The sequence below is a fragment of the Eptesicus fuscus genome, chromosome 6 (assembly GCF_027574615.1).
Source record: "Eptesicus fuscus isolate TK198812 chromosome 6, DD_ASM_mEF_20220401, whole genome shotgun sequence".
In the NCBI taxonomy this organism is placed as follows: Eukaryota; Metazoa; Chordata; class Mammalia; order Chiroptera; family Vespertilionidae; genus Eptesicus; species Eptesicus fuscus.
The window spans coordinates 63691508-63713759 of NC_072478.1; positions in this window are offsets into that span (position 1 = coordinate 63691508).

A 22252-nucleotide genomic window follows, 5' to 3' on the forward strand; every position below is an offset into this window, starting at 1 on the left:
CTAACTGCTCGCCTGCCTGCCTGATTACCCCTAACCACCTCTGCCTTGGCCCCCACTGCTGCAGCTTCATCCAGCAGGACGTCCGTCCAGAAGGTTGTTCAGCTGTCTTGTCTAATTAGCATATTATGCTTTTATTATTATAGACATCTTGGATAAAACAGAATAATTCAAAATATGTTGCCAAAACTCTTGAAATGTAAAAGAATATCCACAGTCTAGAAACAGTAAAGTCCATATAAATCAAATAAAAGTATGCAAGGTGATATTGCACAAGCTCTATAGAAGAAGGTTCCAGTACCAGATCTGAACATATGTTTTCACATATAGAGATCTATGTTTTTATAACTATTTTGGAGCAGTTAACAAACTTGCCCTTTATTAATTAAAGTAGTAATCTAAAGTAGGCAAATAATTTTCCACTGACCTTCACTGGAAAATTAATAGTAAGATTAAAATTACATATAATAGTAACAGTCACAACAACAAAAACAGTAGGCTCAGTGACCAGAAATCAGTCTTTTTAAAAAAAGCCTCATTCATCAGTAGCAGATATATATTTAATCATGCCTCTTGAATTCCTTTACCCTCTTGAAAACTACATTGTTCTCATACTTTAGTAGATACATTTCTTAGGGAATCAAATATACTAATGAAAATTTTCAATTTATCTAGAATATTATGTTGATAGATAATAAAAAGATAAATTAGTTGTAGACATATATAGAAAAAGTTGATACAGTTGCCAAGATCAGTATTAAAAAGTTTGAATTATCTAAATATTTTAAACAGTGATGTTGCTTCTTGCTTTCCCCCTTTTTCCGGTTTCTTCAACATTTTAAAATAATTAACCCCTTTATCTTCCTTTAGGAAAAGGGAAGAAGAGTGTTAATTGTTTTTAAATTTACCTTATTTTTTTTTCTATTAGAACCTACATATGAATGAAAAGTTGGAAATTTGTTTTCTACCTTTTTATATCTAACTTGCTGTTATAAAGAATCAAATATTGAAAAATACTAGAGGGGAGGTAATAAAATAGAAAAAAATTGCTAACAAATATATCGATATGCACCTATATGAATGTGTGTGTTTGTAGGTGTATATATAATATCATAGTCTGGAAAACATATACATCGTAGTCATGGTTTTCCAAAACAATGTGATTAAACTGCTGTTAATTTGCTCACAACTTCATTGGACAATATAATGTCCTTTGCAAATAATAAAGTCATTCAATTTAAAATAGCACTTTTATCACTTCAGTAACTTCTAAATACTTTTTTCATTTTCTATTTTAATAAAACAGGTATTTCAAAATATTAAAAATTTTAGCTGGAGGGACAAAATGTACTGTGACAAATTTTATTTTTCTGAGATATGTATTGACTAGCTGCTGTCATTATTAGAATCTCCAAGTATAATATTTTCAGTTATTAGTTTTATTGAAGCACATTATGAAGACTAAGAAGACTAGCACTGCAGGATTTGGTAAAATTAAATACTCTTTAAAGAAATCATAATGTTGAACTTTTAAAAATAGCTTATAAGGCTAAAATATAAATGTGCTATTAATAAAGAGATATTAACTTACTATGCAGTGCCTACCCCAGTTTAATTTATGGCTGGTTTGTTGTATCAATAAAGTAATTGGAATGCTCTTAGCAAACTTTTACTCATATGTAAAATGAGGCTAAGAAATACTTTTCATAAGGATATGTGATGATCAAGTGAGATTCTACATGAAAATCTTTTATTGAGGGTCTTGTAAATATAAGAGACAACAAATACTAAAGTATTACTAATATTGAGATTCAAAAGTATTAATTTAATAACTTTCTTATTTGAAAGTGTTTCAATATGTTGAAACATTATTTTGCTATAATATATACATACTGTATATACATACAACCAAAAATAAAATTAAAGCAAATATGACCCTTAGTCTATAATTTGCACTATCAAAGAGTACCAAATGGGCTGTTTGATAAATACAAATATATTGTCTATTATATATTAGATGTAATATCATAAAATATTGCATATAATTATACATTTTATAACAGGAATAAAATGTACTTTAATTAAAGGTATACATTTAAAATGAAACTGAGGAGATAGAAGAGGGTTAGGCAGTCAGGGACAGGACCATTGGAGGGGAGAAGGGAAGTAGAACCAGGCAGTCCAAGAATAACTGGATCTTGTAAATGTGGGTAGACTGCAGCTGGCTGACTGTCCTGTTCCAAGAAAAAACTGCAGAAAAAAACAAAGTAACCTAGAGCTGAACCCAACGCTGTGGGAGTTGCTAAAGTGACCCAGCTAGGCGGAAAGAGTGACATCACTTGGGACCTGAAGTAGAAGTACTCCATCAGTAGCGTCCATCAATGGGAACTTAACCTTCAAAATGTATGGATGTTGCCCTAGCCGGCTTGGCGCAGTGGATAGAAGGTCCCAGGTTTGATTCTGGTCAAGGGCACATGCCTAGGCTGTGGGCTGATCCCCACTAGGGGGCGTGCAGGGAGCGGCCAATCAATGATTCTCTTATTGATATTTCAATGTCTCTCTCCCTCTCCCTTCCTCTCTGAAATTAAAAAAATATATATATTTTAAAAATGTATGGATGTTGCTAAGACATAAGAACCAATCAGAAGCCATGAAAACATACATCTACTCCTAGACAAAAAATCTTAACCAGCAACCTGCTTGGGCCCCCTCCCTGCTGCTCCCTGCTGCTCCCTGCTGCTCCCTGCCGCTCCCTGCTGCAGGGAGTCCATCTATCTCTCAATAAACTTTGCTTCTGCTTACCATCTTTGTCCATGAACTCATTCTTCAATTTTGGGAGACATGGAACTCGGACCCGACCAGAAATTTTTCATCAAAACTATATTGCACAATACAAATTGGAGGTTAATATATAATTAACTTTGCTACAGATCGATATTTATGAGTGACTTGAAATATAGAAAGTGTAAAGAAATATACAGATATACTAGAATAAAAATTACAACTGAAGAAGTTTAAAATAATAATAAACACAAAAGTGAATTCAAACAAAATTTCAAAGTATTAAAAAAATATACACCATAAGTGATATTAGCTTAATATCTGTACAGAGAAAAAAAAAAACTTCTATTAATTGATATAGAAAATTAATAACCAAACGAATCAAAAGGTCAGTGTATGTTCAGAAAATTCACAGTAATCATCCAAAAACAATTAAAAATAAGAAAAATATTGTTTCATTCTACTGGTATGTATAGTAATGAAATTTAAATAATATTACAATTTAGAGATTTTATTTTGTATGATGATGAAGCATAGGAATAGGGACAGTGTTGAGGACCCGGTTCAGTACACTCTTATTTAGAACTAGAGGCCCGGTGCACGAAATTTGTGCACGGAGGGGGATTGTCCTTCAGCCCAGCCTGTACCCTATCCTATCTGGGACCCCTCAAGGGATGTCCGACTGCCCATTTCATTTAGGCCCAATGATCGGGCCTAAACGGGCAGTCGGATATCCCTTTCACAATCCAGGACTGCTGGCTCCCAACTGCTTGCCTGCCTGCCTTCCTGATTGCCCCTAACCGCTTCTGCCTGCCTCTCACAATCCAGGACTGCTGGCTCCCAACTGCTTGCCTGCCTGCCTTCCTGATTGCCCCTAACCGCTTCTGCCTGCCAGCCTGATCACCCCCTAACCACTCTGCTGCCAGCCTGTTTGCCCCCAACTTCCCTCCTCTGCCGGCCTGGTAACCACTAACTGCCCTCTCCTGCAGGGTTGATCACCTCCAACTGCCCTCCCTTGCAGGCTTGGTCCCTCTCAACTGCCCTCCCATGCAGGCCAGGTGCCTCCCAACTTCCCTCTCCTGCTGCTGTGGTGGCGATCCTATGTCCACATGGGGGCAGGATCTTTGACCACATGGGGGCAGCTATATTGTGTATTGCAGTGATGATCAATCTGCATAGTACTCTTTTATTAGATAGGATAGAGGCCTGGTACAGGGGTGGGGGCCAGCTGGTTTGCCCTGAAGGGTGTCCCTGATCAGGGTGGGGTACCCTTGGGGCGTGGAGCGGCCTGAGAGAGGGGCCTGTGGTGGTTTGCAGGCTGGCCACACACCCCGGCCACCCAGAGGAGGCCCTGGTATCTGGGATTTATTTTCCTTCTACAATTGAAACTTTGTAGCCTGGAGCAGAGCCAAGCCTGGGGCTCCCTCCGAGGCCCGAAGCCATTTGTGTTGGCGTTATAATTGAAACTTTGTTGCCTTAAGCGGGTGGGCCCAGCCGGAGTGTGTGGAAAGCTTTGCTTCCCCCGTTGCCAGCGGCAACCCTGGCCTGCTCTCTCAAGCTCCATTCTGCCACCATTTGTTTGAATTTGTTTACCTTCTATAATTGAAACTTTGTAGCTTGAGTGGAGGCTTAGGCCTGCAATGGCTGGCAGAAAGCTTGGCTTCCTCTGTTACCTAGGAAACCTTGCTCTCTGTGGCTGTAGCCATCTTGGTTTGGGTTAATTTGCATGCTCGCTCTGATTGGATGGTGGGTGTGGCTTGTGGGTGTGTCAGAGGTATGGTCAATTTGCATATTTGTCTATTATTATATAGGATTTGTGATGACATATTCTACATTTTAGAAATGTAACTTTTCAATATGCAGAACTAGTTTAATAAAATGTCCACATCTTTTGACATAGTGTTGTGGTCAGGATGCAATATAGCTAGATTACTTTTATTTGGTAAATAATTATAGACACACCCATATAAAAATAGTAAAGATGCACAGCAATATAAAATATGAATCATTTTATATTTGGATGTTAGTATTATGAGTAATTTTGATCTTTTTATGCATTTTGCAATTATGCAGAATTATTTTACTTAATAACTCTATATCATAATTTATAATTATAACTGTATATATGTTTACATTTTGCAAGAAAATAAAATTAAGGATGCATATCTAACAAATACCTATTAAAATTTCCTGCCTGAGAAAGGCAACAAAGATTAATGATATACAATTTTTGTGTTTGTTGGTGATATTGAGACAAATGCATATATATTTATGTTTTAATAGATTTTAAGTCTGATTTAATGAAGTTTTAATGTGACACTTAATAACACACCAGTATTCCCAATATAATATGAAGGATAGTAATAGGAATACATGGACTAATTCACATTCAATTAGTGATATACTATTTCATACTGAAACTTGTGTGCTGCTAAATTTTTTAACTTGTAGAGACTGTATTATAATTAGATTTTTAACAATAAGTCAAAATATTATATGGTAAAATCTCATAGTTGTTTTTATTTCCCTATAGAGAGGGATTATGAATAGTTGAATCCATCAAATTCTAATGTATACAAAAAAACAGTTATTTTAAGGGCAATAATTATAAGAAACAACCTAAAACTGTTACTACAATTTTATAAATGAAACATACATTTGATATCTAAATATAGCATTATATGCTTGGCACAAGCATTGGAAAACTTTTTTCAAACATCAAGTCTTTCTAAATGACATCAATATTAATGAGAGTTGCAAAAGAGGAATAAAACTTTTCAAATACAAAATGGCTAATAAATAAAATTATGCAATGTAAATAAAGGAAATTTTAACTTTTCAAGTAGTGTTAATTTGTAAAATCCTAACTAATAAAAGAGTAATATGCAAATTGACCCTAACTCTGCTACACCCACAAGCCACGCCCACTAGCCACACCCACCAGCCAATCGGGAGCAGATATGCAAATAAACCCAACCAAGATGGCTACAGCCACAGAGAGCAAGGTTTCCCAGGCAATGGAGGAAGCCAAGCTTTCCACCTGCCTTTGCAGGCCTAAGCCTCCACTCAAGCTACAAAGTTTCAATTAGAAGGTAAACAAATCCAAACAGAAATGGTGGCAGCCACGGAGCTGGAGAGAGAAGGCCAGGGTTGCCCTGGCAACAGAGGAAGCCAAGCTTTCCACCTGCCCCCACTGGTCTAGGCCTCCACTCCAGGCTACAAAGTTTCAATTATAGAAGGTGAATTAACCCCAACAGAAATGGCTGCTGGCCACAGAGCTAGCAGGAGGTTTGGCTCCGCTCCAGGCTACAAAGTTTCAATTGTAGAAGGTAAATAAATTCCAGATACCAGGGCCTCTGCTTGGGTTGCCAGGGGGCGTGGCTGGCCTGCAAACCACCACAGGTCCCTTGCTCAGGCCACCCCACACCCCAAGGGAACCCCCACCCTGATCTGGAACACCCTTCAGGGCAAACCAGCTGGCCCCCACCCCTGTACCAGGCCTCTATCCTATCTAATAAAAGAGTAATATGCAGATTGACCATCACTCCAACACACAATATGGCTGCCCCCATGTGGTCAAAGATCCTGTCCCCATGTGGACACAAGATGGCCACCACAAGATGGCCAGCAGGGGAGGGCAGTTGGGAGGCACCAGGCCTGCAAAGGAGGGCAGTTGAGAGGGACCAGGCCTGCAAGGGAGGGCAGTTGAAGGTGATCAATCCTGCAGGGGAGGGCAGTTAGTGGTTACCAGGCCGGCAGAGGAGGGAAGTTGGGGGCAAACAGGCTGGCAGGGGAGCAGTTAGGCATAAATCAGGCTGGCAGCAGAGTGGTTAGGGGGTGATAAGGCTGGCAGGAAGAAGTGGTTAGGGGCAATCAGGAAGGCAGGCAGGCGAGCGGTTTGGAGCCAGCAGTCCTAGATTGTGAGAGGGATCCCAGATTGGAGAGGGTACAGGCTGGGCTGAGGGACACCCCCCTCCCCTCCGTGCATGAATTTCGTGCACTGGGCCTCTAGTGGCAATATAAAATGATAGCAAGGATTGTGGTAAAAAAAAGAAATTGCATGTAGTGCTTGTCTTTGGGTTTTGGGAGCATAGATTAAACCAACCGTGGATTAAGAACAGTATTTTTGCCTTCCCAATTGCAGATTCCCACCACAGATGGAAAATGCTGTTTTCTCTGCGAGTTTGGTTGAATCCATGGATGCAAAGGGCTGACTCAAGCGTATAAAGTAACAAGCACATTTTCAGCTGCGTGGGAATCAATGCCGCTAACATATTGTTGAAGGATCAATTGTAATAATTTTGTTAGACTGTGGAGTGGTGATTCCTTCATTTTCTTCCCTACATTGAAATATCTATATATGAATTATCTTTAATAAGTTTGTTAGTCATATGTAACATTTAATTATTTAAGGTGAATATTTGATCATACTCACACATAGCATGTAAAAAATGAATTGTTTCATTGTGATTCTTAGGTATTATATTTTTTGTTTTGTTGTTACCTGAGGATATTTTTTCCACTGATTTTTTTAGAGAGAGTGGAAGGCAGGAAGGGAGAGAGAGAGAGAGAGAGATTTATGCAAAAGGGACACATCAATTGGATGCCTCCTGCATACTCATGGACCAGCAGAGCTAGGGATGGAACCAGGGACCCAGGAAGAAGCCCTTGACTGGGATTGAACCTATGACCCTTCCGTGTGTGGGCAGGGAGTCTAACCACTGAGTACACAGGCCAGGGTAATTCATAGGTATTATTAAAAGATAGACTAAGTAAAATAAAATGTGCCCTGTGCCATTAAATTCAGGTTGGCATGGTAGGTGTGGGCAGAGTTCTAATATATCTAAATATTATTGCTGGACTAATAATATACATGCTTGACATACTTTGGCTGTGATTGTTATGGTGTCTGTGGACTGCTGATTAAAGCATTTTTTAAAAGCCAAGAAATTAGCATGGAATTATATTTTTCTCTTGGAGGAAGTATCTTTTTATAAACAAGACTACTAAAACTAGGAGATAATCCCAGAAAAAAAAAATACAGCATAGAAATAGTAATTACAAAGATATATATCTTCTCTCCACCCTGTTACTCTTTTTATTTTCCTTTTTTTTATCTTCTATTAGACAATGCATTCTAAGTTAACTCTTGAACAAAGTGGAAGATTGGTGTGTGTGTGTGTGTGTGTGTGTGCATGCATGTGAGTCTGTGTGCATTTATGGCTGTAATTTAAGGCTCTTCTGGGTAAAGAAATCACTGATCTATAAAATATAAGTGACCCAGATTACTGCAGGGAGTCTTGCCTGCTGCCATCAACCCTTACCTCCATAAAACAAGCCTAAAAGTAAAAGAAGCTGCTCACAGCAGGCTGAGACCAACATCTATGGGAGTGGAAAAGGATTATAAATAGATAACACCAGAAAAAACAAAGACAGAAATCTGGACCACAAATCCTGAAAACGAAATAAAGTAATATTTGAAATAAAGTTTTAACCGCACTTTTCCAATTTAGTTGATTCCCAAATATACAAAATAATTATTAATCTGCACTATATAAGGTTCATAAAAGATATATTTTAAATATAGTGAACATATGGAGGTAAAGAAGTTTGTTTAGAGGGACTTAATCCATTACAAAATAGTATTTATTAAGGAAACACTTGAGCATGATCTATATGCATTTACATGTTAATACACTATTATAAAGCTCATTTTTTCTTTTTTTTTAAATTTAATAAATCTTTATTGTTCAGATTATTACAATTGTTCCTCTTTTTTTCCCCTTATAGCTCCCCTCCACCCGGTTCCCACCCCATCCTCTGCCCTTACCTCCCCCCCATTGTCCTCATCCATAGGTGTACAATTTTTGTCCAGTCTCTTCCTGCATCCCCCACACCCTTTTCCCCCTGAGAATTTTCATTCCATTCCATTTCTATGCCCCTGATTCTATTATATTCACCAGTTTATTCTGTTCATCAGATTTTAATTCACTTGATTTTTAGATTCACTTGTTGATAGATATGTATTTGTTGTTCATAATTTTTATCTTTACCTTTTTCTTCTTCTTCCTCTTCTTAAAGAATACCTTTCAACATTTCATGTAATACTGGTTTGGTGTTGATGAACTCCTTTAGCTTTTTCTTATCTGTGAAGCTCTTTATCTGACCTTCAGTTCTGAATCATAGCTTTGCTGGGTAGAGTAATCTTGGTTGTAGGTTCTTGCTATTCATCACTTTGAATATTTCTTGCCACTCCTGTCTGGCCTGCATAGTTTCTCTTGAGAAATCAGCTGACAATTGTATGGGTGCTCCCTTGTTGGTAATTAACTGTTTTTCTCTTGCTGCTTGTAATATTCTCTCTTTGTCTTTTGCTCTTGGCATTTTAATTATGATGTGTCTTGGTATAGTCCTCTTTGGATTCCTTTTGTTTGGGCTTCTGTGCACTTCCTGGACTTGTAAGTCTATTTCTTTCACCAGGTGGGGGAAGTTTTCAGTCATTATTTCTTCAAATAGGTTTTTCAGTATCTTGCTCTCTCTCTTCTTCTGGCACCCCCATAATTCTGATGTTGGTATGCTTGAAGTTGTCCCAGAGGCTTCTTACACTATCTTCAAATTTTTGTATTCTTTTTGCTTTTTGCTTTTCCAGTTGAGTGTTTTTTGCTTCTTTGTATTTCAAATCTTTGACTTGATTCTTGCTTTCCTCTAGTCTGCTGTTGGGTCTCTGTATAATATTTTTTATTTCAGTAAGTGTATGCTTAATTTCTAGTTGGTCCTTTTTCATATCCTCAAGGGTCTCACTAAATTTATCGGCCTATTCTAGGAAATTCTTGAAAAACCTTATAACCATGGTTTTGAACTCTATATCCAGTCATTTGTTTTCCTCCATTTCTTTCATTTGTGATCTGTTTCTTTGTCTCCGCATTTTCGCTGCTTCCCTGAGTTGGTAGGGTAGCTTTGTGTGTTAGGTGTCCTATACGGCATAGTGGCCTGACCTCTCCAGTTACCTGAGGTGGACACTCTTGGTGCACCCCTTTGTGGACTATTTGTATAGCCTTGTAGTTAAGTCTTAATTGTTGTTGGTATCACTGGGAGGAATTGACCTCCAGGTCAATTGGCTGTGAGGATCAGCTGTGTCTACACCGGGAGAACTTCTGTGCTGGAGACAGCCTTATGGGACCAGACTTGCAAAATCTCAAAAGCCTCTGTGCTCAGCTTGGATGGGGCAGAGTCTCAGGGCTGAGCAGACAGTCTTGGCTTCCCTTCAGCCCAACCCTATAAGGCCCTTGGGTCTCAGTGTCCCTCGATAACGCTGCAAGCACCTCTAAAAGTAAGCCACCCTCAAGTTTCACCCGCTGCCAGACAGTCCAGTTTCTCCCCCAATGAATCTGGATTCTCAGATTCTCACCTGGAACTGGAGTTCAGTGCAGTTGGAACTGGGGTTCAGCACAGTCGGGAGCTTTTGTCTCCTTCCTGCTAGAGAAGGCCAGCCAGGCACTCAGCCGCCCATGCACATGTCTCTCAGAAGCCAGTCCTCTCTGCACACACTCGCGCGCATGCCTCCAGAGGTCTGCCTTCCGCGGCTCCCCTGAGTTTCCACCTGACAGTCCAGATTCCCACCGTATAAGCCTGGGTCCCCAGGGTCTCGCCCAGAACTGGAGTTCAGTGTAGTCAGAACTGGGGTTCAGCGCAGTTGGGAGCTTTTGTCTCCTTCCCCCTAGAGAAAGCCAGCCAGGCACTCAGCTGCCCGCGCACATGTCTCCGTACCTCAGCCTTTTGCAGCTCCTCTGATTCTCCGTGTGCTTTCCTCTTTCCTTCTAGTTGTAGAATTTCCCCTCAGCCAGCTTTCCTGTGGTTCTGGATGATGTTCGTTTTGTCTTTTAGTTGTAGTTTTGAAATTGTTGTGTGAGGCAGCAATTTAGATGTTTATCTATGCCGCCATCTTGGTTTCTCCTTGATTTTTTTTTCCTCCTTTTTTTCTTAATAGTCCAAAATTTCAAGGAAGATTTAATTCCTGGCTTATTTTCTGATATAGTAAGTACTGTTTATATATTTTCCATTTGTAAGAGTAAATATTAATTCCTTCAACATACAGAATTTCCTTAGAAGTTATAACAATATTTAAGAATAAATATATTGTATTTTATTATTCTTATAGAGGAGAACAAAACTGACTGTCATAAGTATAGAATTTTTCTGAAGTGTCTGAGAATCAGGGAAAGAAAGTCAATCATCCTGTGAAGGCCAGTGGACTAATCTATAAGTGATCAGCAATCAGCCACCCACGAAATCTGAAAGTTCTGGTTTCATTTATTCCATGAGAAGGAGAGAACTTCCCATATTTATTTTACATTCTTATCAGATGACAAGAAAATCTTTATTCACAATATGACTAAAACTGCACAATTTCTAGTTGCTATACCAATAATGTTAGTTTTCCTTTGTATTGCCTAATCATATTTCCAATACTTTTACACCGTCTGATAATTCATGAAATGAGTGTAATCAATACAATCCATAGAAGTGGTTTCTGTAGTAGCTGTTTTACTTGGATGATAGTTCACATTTTAAGGACCTCTTTTCAACTTGTTAAGATGAACAAAAAATTCTATATAATCAGAGTGTATTTGAGTTTGTGAATCCTCAAAGATCATCTTTTAGAAGTTTCTTATTTTATAGATTGAAAAAAATGGAACTGTATGTGGTTTGGTAACTTAAACAAGGTCTTATAATTAATGCCATGTTAAGTCTTTGTGCCAATGAGTCTTTTAATCATTCAACAATTATCTATTAATATTTCAGGATCTACATAAAAAGTAATTAAAAAAAACATAATTTTACAATTGGTTAAAAATGTAAACATATAGTCAATATGAAAACTCTGTCCCAATTCCAAGATTAATTAATACATTTTAATATTGTCTCCCCAGATGAATTATTTGATTCATTATATGCTCCTGTGTATTTCAAGTTTACTTCCCACAATACTTCTAAAGTGTAAGCATTTTTTAATGGTAAACACAAATTACCATGAATATTCTTAATCTTCATCTGTCAAATAATTGGGGTTTAGCAAGTAGTCGTGTGTGCTTTTTTACAAAATGAATGAATAGATGGATTTAATGATTAAGAACTTCAGGTATTTATATAAAATACTTTGACATTTTGTTTTATGAGCTTCTATTTTTTTTCTTAACACTTATATCAAACTACTTTAACACTCTTTTTTCTAGATGTCCACAGGTTAAAAGTGAATTGTAGATTCAATAGAGAAATTCACATTTCTAAAATAGTTATAAGTTGTGGTAATTTAAAACATTGTATCTTTTGTACAAATAAGATGTTATACTAAATATTTTTCTAAAATATGTTGTATTGAGTAAATATTTGGATGCACTCTATTTTTGTTTGTATGTTTTGTTGTCAGCCAGTTTTTCATATTATTTAATTTTTACATATGTTTTTTATTGACTTTAGAGAGAAAGGAAGGGAGAGGGAGAGAAAGAAACATCCATTTGCTGTCCCCCACTCCCAACCCGTAGACACCCTGACCAGGTATGAACCCACAATCCTGGCATGTGCCCTGACCAAGAATCGAACAGGTGACATTTCAGCACAGGATGACACTCAACCAACTGAGCCACACTGGCCAGTTCTGTGTGTGTGTTTTCATTGATATATGTGAAATGCAATACAGTTAACGAAATTAACTTACAGGGATGTGCTAAACTTACCTAGAGTTCTCTGACTAATCTATATTGCCTTTATGTTAAAAATGTGTGATGGCTCTTTTTAGCTACATAATTTAAAATTCCTTGATAATCCTATATAATAATGAACTAATATGCTAATTAGACTGAACAGCAGAACGACCATCTGGATGACTGTCCGGATGACCTGGACGAAGCTGGGGCTGTGAGGGCCAAGCTCCTTGCATGTATTTTGTGCATCGGGCCTCTAATAATTTTAATAAATACTGTCAAATTTGGGGTAATTATCATCTTGTGTTACTCTACAATTTTTAAAAATACTGATTACTTTTCTAAACTATATCTGAAAGCTCAATTTTCCTATTATATATAGATTCTATACTAATAATAGCCTAAGGCCATCACGACTGGATGGACAACCAAACACCTGGGTCTCAGCGGCAGAGGCGGCGGCAGGAGTCAGGCCTGGGTCCCTCCCCAGTTAGATGGCATCTCAGGGTGAGGACCATCACCTCAGCCAGAACTCAAGATGGCCACTCGCCTGGCCTGGCCCCTCCTCAGAGGCAGCCCTTTCCTCCATGTACACTGCAGAGGACAGACAGGGATGCCTAAGAGGCTGGGGCCATGGTGCCCCATCCCTACCTACTCCCCTGGCCTCCTTCACCTGTGGCCCCACAGAAGGGTATGTATGAGAGCCCTTCCCCTTACCTCTCTCCACTGTCTCTGGCCATCCCTCAGCACACAGGCATATCGGCTTTCAAACGTGTCCTACTCACTTCCTTTCACCCCCTTTCAGGGCCTCTGCTCTGGATGGGGCCTTTGGAATCCAGGGCTCTGGGGTTTTACAACAGAGCTGGGGTGGGAAAGGGTAAACAGCACCAAAGATGGCTGATAAGGCCACCCACCTCTGCCTCAGCTTGACCAATTAGTTCAGCCTCAGAACGTGGCACTCAGAAGGGATCCCTACTCCCTCAGCAATGCCTCTAGGGCCTCACCCCCCGTACCAACCTCCTCTCCCCCTTGGCCCTCCCCACAGCTGGTGCTTGTTGTAGCTCCGTGTGCCTTACTTAACCACCCCTTCCTTCCCTGTTCCTACAAAGGAGGCTGCATCCTTGTATGTTATATTCATATAAACTTTGTAACGTTTTGGAAAACAAAACAAAACAACGACCAAGAGAATGCCACAGTCAATGTCCGGAGTCCGGCTCAGGAGAACGGAGAGAAGGGAAAATTCCATAAGTTGGCTGATGCCAAGATATTTCTGAGTGACTGCCTGGCGTGTGACAGTTGTGTGACTGCAGAGGAAGGAGTCCAAATTTCTCAGCAGAACACCAAGGACTTCTTCCGTGTTCTGAACCTTTGCTTTGGTTTTCAGAATTCCTTGCTCCCTATCTGTTGGCTCCCTCCCTCTGAGGGGTGCTGTCATCTTCACATGGGTGCAACTGGAATATTGTATCTTGAGAGGATTGCCCCAATGTACGCATCCTCCTATCCGACAATGAAAAAATCTTAAAGAATAAGAATGGAGACAGAATTACTGTCCTTTAGGCTTAAAAAAAAACAAACCCAGGAAGTGTCCTGCGAAGAGCTGAGACTTGGTTCTGTCCATGTGCCTCAGAGAGACTGGATGAGGAAATGGCCCGGTTTGGCCCTGACTTTACCCACTTATGTTACTCTTGAAGGTGTCTTTGCCACAATGTGAATAAACTGCCACCTTTTGGAATAGGGGCTCATACGAAAGTCTGCATTCCCAACTTTTCTTGAAACAGATCTATGTTCTGCAGCTGTGGCCACCGTCCTGAGACCAGGTCCTGTCTTTGGGAATCAGGGGGCACTGGAGTGGAGGCCCCACTCCCGTGCCCTTTACATTCAGGGATTGAGCTGAACTCACTTTGGGGGAGGCCTGGCAAGGGTGAGAGGTGTCACAGATAGAAGGATGGAGAATGGAGAGCCAGACACCTTGCTTGGTCCTTCCTTGGTTGGGTCAGGCAGATGAAGGCAGGCCAGCCCACCCCACAATTGGGTGAGATAGCGTCCTCTGTGTCCACCTCTCACCCCGTGGGTCTGGCCACTCCCCTCAGCTCCAGGCAGCCCTCTGTGTTCCACAACAACGCATTCTGCCCTCACATGCTGCCCGTCCTAAATGAGAAGGAACAGAGCAGTTGACCCACAGACAACTGCACAGAAAGATAGGGCTCACTGCTGGTGAGCGCAGTGGCAGTGGCAGGAGCCTCTCCTGCCTTCTTGGGAGCACTAAGGAGCAGCGAGCTGAGTGGTAAGGAGCAGTGAGCAGGTAGGTGGTAAGGAACAAGGGGTCCTAGACTGTGAGAGGCATTTTTCAACTGGGAACAGGCCATGGGAAAGGGCTTAAGCTGGCAGGTGGACATCCCCTGAGGGGTCCTGGACTGTGAGAAGGTACAGGCCAGGCTGAGGGACTCCCCTCCCAGTGCACGAATTTTATGCACCAGGCTTCTAGTCTTTATATAATGATTACATTTTAAAACACCGATGTCAACTTTTTCCTAACGTACACACAAATGCAAAATGGTATGAAAAGTATCTAATATAGTGCCAAGTTCAACAAATAAATATTAGTTTTCTTTTCTGCTTCCTTTGTTAGATAATTAAGTGTATAAGAATCTAGTTCCTAAACATGTCATTATTAATATATTAGAATAAAGTATCTCATTGAAAAGTTTAAATGTTAGTGAGACATTTAAATATAATTCTCCTAAAGTATTAACAATCAGATAAATTTTAATCAAAATACACTGCACTATAAATGTATGAATTTTTTTTAATGCATAAGTATGTGCATATATATAGGGAGAAATACTGAAGAAATTGTTGTTGTCTCTCTAACCCCTTCCCCTAATTCCTTGGGCTGAGCTGAATGAAGCCCAGTACTGTCCCTGACTTTCTGTGTCACCCACTATTAGCATCTAGAAAGACTCCTGATATTTATGATTCTATTATTGTGGCATTCCCTCCATGTCTTGAGGCAGGATCATAAGATGGAAAAACAGGACTCACCTTGAACTACTTGTATTTTCTAAAAAAAATCTATTTACTAATAAATATGGAGAAATACTAAAAGTAAAAACAAATTAAATTCTAAGGCAATCTACACAGAAGCATTCATAACATTGTACACAGAGATTCACATATGCAAGTGTTTCACAATATATTCAAGACATGATATCCTGCTAATATAATATGTATTATCATAATGAAAACAATGGGAAATAACCATGTGGCTAATTTGTTATACCTGCCTGAGCATCATTCATTGGGACAAATTTGAGGTAACAGTCCATCATTGCCACATCACGTTTGGCATAGACCCAGAAAATAGGCAAACTGTATGCCCGAATGCAGAAAAGGGATGTGACCCCTAGACTGTGGAATATAAAGTTAGATAATTGAGGAATGACTGGCCTTTCATGTAGCGTAATTAGAAACTTACATAAAATAGTAATAAAATACGTGATCTTGTCAGCTTGGTATCCATGGTTGGCTATCAGGGGACGGAATGACAGATCTTGAAGGGACTAGAATTATTTGTCTTAAGAACTAAAATTTAGCTGGATTTCATGGAATTTTGCAAGAGGCTAACACCTTTCCTGGGAAGCCAACATAAGTACAACAGTCTTAGATGAAATAAACTTTACCTCACATCAATGGTCCAGAAAAATAATAAGTTAGCATCCTGGAACCTGAGGGTAGCTTCACAAGGGGATAAACAGACAGTCAATAAAAACAAATTCTGTAGATATAGTACCTTATTGTTCATCAACAACAATACAGTATAATATAAGTATTACACACATCAGAATGGCTAATATAAGAAAAATTGACAATAAGCTGTGGTGGTGACATTCTGAAGCAATTGACACTTTGTGTGTGTGTAAACTCCTACAACCACATAAAAATCTGGGGTGGGGGGTCTATTAAAACTGAATGAAATAATTTCTAATGACTCGGGAATTCTATTCTACATGTACCATTCCCTTCTCCTATATGCAATCATATTGTTTATAAATATATGTATAAGAACATTCATTGATGTTTTATTTGTAGTAGCAAAAACTTGGAAGCAAAATAAATTGGGGTATATTTACTCAATTAAATATTACATAATAATGAAGATAAAATTCATTTCCACAGAATAGAAATAAATCCCTTATATAATATTTAGTAGAAGACAAAACACAAAAAATATACATACATAAATATATACATGCATTCAATGCTTTATTTGAAGTTCATAAAATCATAAAAGTTATTTAAGATTATTTCATTTAATATGTATTTAATTCACAGAAGAATTCATAGTCTTATTTTACCAGGAATAGTTTATAGAAGAAAGATTTCCTTTGATTGTTGTTTAAAAATCTTCTTCCCCCCAACACAACACTTAAGAATATGTGAGAGTTGAGAAATATCTGAATCATAGAAAAGTAAAATTGCACTTGAAGCTTCATCTGATAACTGGAGTAACACAAACATTAGAAGAAATTGTTTCCAGTGCCTCAGATTATATAGTATAATGTTATTACAACCATAAAATAAAATAAAGACGTGCTTGCCAGTTTGCAATTTCTTTTTTTTAAAGTATATTTTATTGTTTTTTTACAGAGAGGAAGGGAGAAGGATAGAGTGTTAGAAACATTGACAAGAGAGAAACAACGATCAGCTGCCTCCTGCACACCCCCTACTGGGGATGTGCCCTCAATGAAGGTACATGCCCTTGACCAGGATCGAACCTGAGACCCTTCACTCCTCAGGCCGATGCTCTATCCCCTAAGCCAAACTAGTCAGGGCACAATTTGAAATTTCTTTCTCTTGGTTTTGTAGCAGTATTACCAATGTAACAAGTATAAAAGAAAATAAGAGTATATCAGAATATTTTCAGTAATTCGACCAATAATATCTTCAAGCTCTGAAATGGTTCTTTGGTACTTCTCATGAATTTTCTTTTCGCTTCTTTATACCTTGCTCACATTTACTTTGTTCTAACTTATCTTCAGCAGCGGCTAATATAATCCAAGGACATTCATCTTCTGAACATGATCAGCCTTGTAGAGCTGGGTCACAGCTAACCTGACATCAATGCTGATGGATTGACTGCATTTCACTACCTCACCGATGTTGGTCATGTCTGATGTTATGATGTAAAGACTGGTTCGTAGATTACTAATGAGACTACTCAGGAAATTGAATGGGTGTCAGTGGCAAGTTCAACTACCGGAGTCATAAAGAGGAGGGACAACACCATTGCTCTGGAGACCTGAAAGTTGATGACACAGAGTTGAAAACTATTTGTTCATATATTTTTCCAAACTTGGAGACCTATTTTATTTCAAAGATGATACTTCACAAAATTGCACTGATACATGTTTATATATATAAAGTCCCCTGGTACATAAACAGCAGATATTTGTTTTAGGTATGATATTATTATTTTGAAGGTCAGTACACTTATATGAAAGTTTCTTTTAACTTGTACATTTATAAAAGATAGCTGAGCTGGATTCTTTATCACTGTGCATTCTAATAAAAATTCCACTATTGCCTATTTCCCACTGAGTTTGAAAAGAATAGTCTTTTGTTATGATAAAATGCTCTTGATTCTGTGTAGAAAAGGGTGGCATAATTTCATGGCAATGCAATTTATGGTAACAACACAGAGGAGCACATAACTGCTCTTCCATTAACATTGTTGTCTTTCTCTGTGCACCATTTTCTAAAAAGTCCACCTTGAAGGTTGGAATATTTCATATTTGTCTTCAAACAAAACATGTCTCTTTTTATAAAACTTCACTTATGTCAAGTGAGCTGTTTTCTGGGTAAGGAAATGGGGAGGAAAATAGTCATTTCTATCTCCCCTTAAAGGCATTTTATTCATGAGTAAATTCTAAACGGCAAATTCTTATTTTTTCTACAAGTTTGTTCATGAGAATAAATGTTACTTCGTTTATAAGGCATAGCATATGATAGTGAAAGTGCTGGCTAATTTACTCCAAGATAAAAATGTCCAGTGAAGTAAAGTAGTTTCTTTTTCTTAATGTAAATAATTCAAAAAGTCACTTATATAAAACAAAGTAACGATGAAACTTTAAAATAATTTTATTTTGCCTATGATATCTATGCAAAGTTCAAAATAAAATATATTTATAAAATATTTAACAGATTTAGAAAATTACAACTATATAATAATTGAGCATACAAAAGAAGACAGATTGAATTGATTTTACAGTAATAGAATTAATTTAACATATAATGTAATTAAGGAATACAATTGAGAAAAAAGTTCATTGGTTGAATAAAATATATTTAGTGACCAACATGGCCTTAATATTCCACTCAGGTTGACTAAACTTTAGATAAGTTTTTTTTTCCTGACTATAGACCCCTGACCTCCTTTTTTTAGAGCATGCATTTTATTTATTTTTTATTTTTTTAAAATATATTTTATTGATTTTTTACAGAGGGGAAGGGAGAAGGATAGAGAGTTAGAAACATCGATGAGAGAGAAACATCGATCAGCTGCCTCCTGCACACTCCCCACTGGGGATGTGCCCGCAACCAAGGTACATGCCCTTGACCGGAATCGAACCTGAGACCCTTCAATCCACAGGCCGACACTCTATCCACTGAGCCAAACCGGTTTCGGCTAGAGCATGCATTTTAGATGACTTATCATTGCAAAATTTTTCTCTGTCTCCCTTTGAAATGTGTATAAATATCCTCTTACCAGGTTTAGAACCCAAGAAATAACTTTCTTAAAGACCTTTGAAATCTATCTATATAAAAGGGTAATATGCTAAGTGTCCGACTGTCTGACCAGTCACTATGATGCACACTGACTATGACGGGACAGATGCTCAACGTAGGAGCTACCATGATGTGCACAGGCCATTTACAGAGAAATGGCACTGTGGACCTGGTGCTACAAAGCAACACTTGGCTTCCCCCAAGTGGGATACAGGCCCCACCACCACCCTGGAGCGACACTCTACCAAATTGCAGGCAACACTGCTGAGAACCCATTGCACAAAATGCAGCCCACGCCCCAGCCCAGCCTGGAAGCAGTGGCTGTGGGCACTGGGTAATGACATCTCGTAGCAATGCCTGGCTTCCTTTCCCTAGCAACTAGCCTCTTTGCAGTTTCTTCAGCCTAGGAACACAACTTGCTTTATAACCAGGTGGAAACATTTTACACTTTAACCAAATGTCTGTGAAGTATTTTCCCATGCCTCATCTCATTTGATCCTCACAAAAGTCCTGTAGACTCAGTGGAATACTGTTTTCTTTTCATTAGCCAGAAAACAGAAATTTAGAAAGCTTAGAAACTTGACCTAACTAAAAAGAAGTAAGAAATGGTGGATCTTGAAAATGACTTTAGCCCTAACCAGTTTGGCTCAATCGATAAAGCGTCAGCCTTCGAAAGGTCCCAGGTTCGATTCCGGTCAAAGGCATGTACCTTGGTTGTGGGCACATCCTCAGTAGGAGGTGTGCAGGAGGCAGCTGATCAATGTTTCTCTTTCATCGATGTTTCTAACTCTCTATCCCTCTCCCTTCCTCTCTGTAAAAAGTCAGTAAAATATATTTTTTAAAAAAGAAATAAAAAAGAAGTGACTTTAGGTTTTCTCACTGCGCAACATATAATCAAACACTTCTGCAGTTAAATATTTTACCCTTTGTTCTTTCTTCATGACTACAATGATAATCTGCTTCATGGTGATATTTACTGCTATGTTGCTGACAATTACCTGAAAGAGAAGTTGGGGTGCTTCACTGGGCTGGAAAAGGTTTAGCTAAATCAGAAAGCAGGTCTAATTAAGCAAGTTTACTCTCTCTATATAAAAGGCTAAGTTGACTTGCGAATGCACGATACATATAAAGCTCTCACTGGCGCCAATTGCACGCTTGTGTTTCCATCGGTCATTGTCAATCGTGAATTTGGTTGAAACTTCTATTATAGAGAAAGGGTGAATAGCGATATTAAAATATTTCTTCTAATTAATTTCCTTTCAATGTGCATGAATTTGTGCACCAGGCCACTAGTATAATTATAAAAAAATAGAACCCCCATCTTTCAGTCTATGTGGAAGGTAAGAGCCTTACCTCCTCAGGTGCCAAGTGGCAAACACAAGTAATCTAATTATAGACAGACACATTTGCAAACTCAGAAATAACTCAGTGCTCCATGCATCCCATGATCAACCTCACCCTCCACAATATGTTCTCCAGTATTTTCCTGCTAGCTTTCTCCAGCTCCTTCTTTTTTTATTCACTCTGAAATGCCAAAATGAGCTCTTTGCGTTCTGTTTTGTAACAAAGACAAATTACTTCCTTCCTGTACTCTGAAATATATGAATACAATGAATCTCAGTGTCTGTTAGATAGGCATCAGATTACAAAGATGGGTCACTCCAACACTTTCAAAACTTGTACTCACTCCTTACACTTCAAGGCCTATTTTGAATCCCACCATATATCCTCCCATACTGTCACAATCTAATTATATATATACTAGAGGCCCAATGCACAAAATTGTGCACAGTTAGGGTCCCTGTGATCAGGGCCATGTTCTGCCTGTTTGCCAGTCACCAGTTCTGTCCTGCAGCCACCACCAATCGATTGGATCCTGAGGGCCAGAAGGAGGGACCAAGAGGTCTGCCTTCTGCCTGCTCGCCAGTCCCCACCATGCCACTCACACCGGTTCCCCCCTTAGCCATCCCCTGACCAATTGGAGCCTAGGGCCAGGGGCAGGGACCAAGAAGTCTGCCTTCCGACTGCTCGCCAGTCACTGCTGCACCAATTGATCAAAGCCAGGCTGCCCTGATTAGGGTGTTGAGGGCAATCTGGCCTGGATCAGGCCGGTTCGCTGGCCACACTGGGTGTCATAGCAACTGGTTGTTAGGTTGTTATGGTCGTGATGGTGTTATGGTCTCTGGCTTTTTAATTTATATATATATATCCTATCTAATAAAGAGGAATATGCTAATTGACCATCACTCCGTCACAAAGATGGCTGCACCCACAGCTGAAGACGAGATCCCATAAGGAGCCTTAACGAGCAATCAGCAGGGACCTGAGGCTACTCCCTCCCCTGCCCCGTGGGGCTTGACAGAGGACCTCAGACTGCACCTCCCACCTTGGCACCAGGTCGGGGGACCTCAGGCCATGCCCTCCACCCAGCAAGGTTTGACAAGAGATCTCAGGCCATGTCCCCCACCAGGCGGGGTTTGATGTGGGACGTCAAGGCATGCCCCCCACCCTGGTCTGAGCTGGGGGACCTCAGGCCATGCCCCCTGTCCTGGTGCCGGGCCAGGGGACCTGAGGCTACGTCCCCTGCCTGGTGGGGCTTGACAAGGGTGGGACTGGCCAGGTCTGGATCTAGCCCAATGGGGCCGGGGTTCTGCCGGGTCTGGGTCTCATGCGATTTTGAGGCGCATGTGGGTGGGCAGGGACTTGACTCTGGATCCCATGGTGCACCCCCGACTCTGACAGGAAGAGGTTTTCATATACATTTTACTAATTTTCTTTCATTTCTGACACTTCTATTATAGAGAAAGGGCAAATAGCAATATTAAATTATTTCCTCTAATTAATCCTCTTTTAATGTGCATGAATTTTGTGTACCAGGCCACTAGTATATATATATGTATTCCTGTCTGAATTCCCATAGAAAATCTTTATAATTTAACAGCATAAATAATAATGTATTTCTTATATGAAAAATTCTTTAGAATAGCTGC